A 3,043-nucleotide genomic window follows, 5' to 3' on the forward strand; every position below is an offset into this window, starting at 1 on the left:
AATGTGGGAGATCTCTGAGAAGTATTACAGAAAGATGGCCAGTGGTATGGAAAAATGGTTAATGTCCTCTTTTTTTTTCTCATCTTCAGAATTAGTTTTTATAGGTATTCTTAAACCGTTCTTACCCTTGATTTTTACTGGTCAAAAAAAGAAAAAAAAATATTTCTTCACAAATATGTGATTATTAAGTTATCGATTTCAATTGCTCTTAAATAAAACGATTAAGAGATGAATCAAATTTTTTGAAATATATCTACAGTCCCTAGACAAATTATTAGGCGCTCAATAGGATTAGATGCAAAATCTTAATTATCAGGTGATACTATACAGCTTTATTGTTTTCACGTGACTGAAACCGGTTTGCACTAGTTTACGCTTGTGTATCAATTGGTTGAAACACTTTTATATTTAAACATACATGTCATGGGTTTTTATTGGGGAGAATTTTTACATACTTCCTATTTGTATTTATTTTTAACTTATTGCATTATGATGTTAACCAATTGACATACGAACGTAAACAAGTGCAAACCGGTTTCAGTCACGTAAAAACAGTAAAGCTGTACAGAGTATCACCTGATAATTAAGATTTTGCATCTAATCTTATAGTGCGTCTAATAATTTGTCTGTGAATCTTAGGATAATTTCCAATAACTACCAAGTCTGCTAATAATACATTATTTAAAAGTTAATAAATCATATTCAGTGTAAAAATTGAGCAAATCCACTACAGTTGATACACAGAATCTAAAACTTTAAATGAGGAATAAAACCCTTTAACACCATAGTGAAAAATACTGTTTCCGAACACTTCCTGAAATATATTCACATAGTTATCAATCAGCGTTATTAGTTGACTTGTCACAAATAAGAAAAACTTACTTCCGCTGAAATTTTCTTCACAGCATCGACAGTTTGGTTCTTTGGCGAGAAAACGGCTGCGTTATTTATGAGTCTGCGTGTTCAGTTGAGTCTGTCACCAAAGATAAATAATTTGGAGAAATGCTAAATTTAAACATAAATTTAATGAAAACTTAACAAAATTAAAACCATAGAAGTATAATTGAACAAGTAAAAGCTGAAGAAAAACGTAAGGCAGGTTACCGAGAAAAGAGATAAGTAAAGTAAGGAAAAGTAGAGAAAAAGAACAAAGTATCGCAATGGTTTCGATGGTAACGAAGTTTGAGATGACCACGATTTATTTCTTGAACTTCAGTTCAGTTCAAATAGATAACAAAAATTACTTTGAGCGTAGATTGCATATTTTAGGTTCGCCAGAGCATGAACTTTTAGAATCAAGTACGATGATTTCGCCACAGTTCTATAAAAAAGAAATTTTAACGGTGCAACTTCTATGAATATTTAAGAGAAAACTTCTCCAGAATCACCAGATGCTAACTATACATACCTGTTCGTTACTTTTATAAGAAATTAATAGCATTATCAACTCTACAAATCATAGTTTAAACGAGTTTCAACTATGGGAGTAATTTTATTGTTGTATTTAGCAGCTATGGTGCGTCTTAATATTGCTAAATCCTTCGTTAATTGAGAATGTTTGTTCACAGCAGGAAACTTCATGTCGATTGCATTCATTTGAAATGAATCTAAATTTACCAGATAAACTTTTTATAAAATTCACATGTTGAGTTAAGGGGAAAATACCTCTCTCAATGACAACTGAGGCCAACGTTAAAAAAAGCATTTTTTTGTAAGATCCGAAACAGATCATTTGATGGCCAAACAGTTCTCTTTCCCACTATTTATTTTGGTATACATGTTAGTAATAAAGGCGTAATGAAATGGATTTGCAGTTTAGCTGAAAAGAAATATTGAAGTTTTAGTGAATAAATGATTCTAAAAAAAAAGCATTAAACAACAGATATAAACATAACAATTATTTATTGTCAAATAAATAAAACAATTTTTAAGAAGTGATTATAATACAACACTTTTTAGGAACAAAACTTTGTAAAACAAAATAAAATGAAATTTAGCAAACATTCTAGAAAGAAACAAAAAATATAACTAATTTCAAGCAAACAAAAACAAAATTTTGTTTAACAAAATATGCAACTTATTAAGAAGTACACAAAAAAATAAAACTTTGCAAAAGCAAAAGTAAACAAACTTTGCAAAAATGCATACAAAATTTAATTAATTTTAAGATGAAGCAAACAAAATTTTAGTTCACAAACTAAAAACTTACTTTCAGAAATAGAACTTTATAAAAGCATAGAAAGCACTTTTAGAATTAGAACTTTATAAAAGTATAGCAAGCACTTTTAAAAATAGAACTTTAGAAAAGCAAACTTTGCTTTAAAGTAAAATAAAGTACATCTAAATCTTCCAAGAAGTACAAACAAGGAAAATATTCGTAATGAAAGGTAATTTCAATTACTTAATAACAAAACAAATGAGACAAAATATTAAATGCGTATTAAGTGAAAATATCTACCTAACAGATACTTCATAATCAAAATTACGGTAATCAACACAACTGCAATGTAGGAAATGTGATTTAAAGTAATATAACTTACTAAGTTTAAAACAATAACGCATTAAGCTCAAAATAGATTTATGCATTATTTTTTGGTTTGGATCAGAGACTGCATTATACAGTTAAAGAAATTGCTAAAGATAAATTATGTGAAGAGGTGCAATTATAAAAAGGATTGCTTGCGTAATATTCCACCACAATGAAGACTACAAAGATAATAAAGATAATGCTTCAAAAAACTGTAAATATCGTTTAATAAACAGTAATCGTTTAAAAAACAGTTAGACTAGATAGATAGTTAAAGACTTAAATATTCAATGCTACAGGAAAGCACTACATGGTATATATTACACCACAGAGAGAAGAGGTCATTATAAAAGAAGGCCAGCGTCATATGCCACCAAAAAAGATTATACACTTTAACTTAAAGACTTATATAATTAATGCTAAAGGAAAGCACTACATGGTATATATTACACCACAGAGAGAAGAGGTCATTATAAAAGAAGGCCAGCGTCATATGCCACCAAGAAAGATTATACA

This window comes from Parasteatoda tepidariorum, chromosome 4, assembly GCF_043381705.1.
Source record: "Parasteatoda tepidariorum isolate YZ-2023 chromosome 4, CAS_Ptep_4.0, whole genome shotgun sequence".
Lineage (NCBI taxonomy): Eukaryota > Metazoa > Arthropoda > Arachnida > Araneae > Theridiidae > Parasteatoda > Parasteatoda tepidariorum.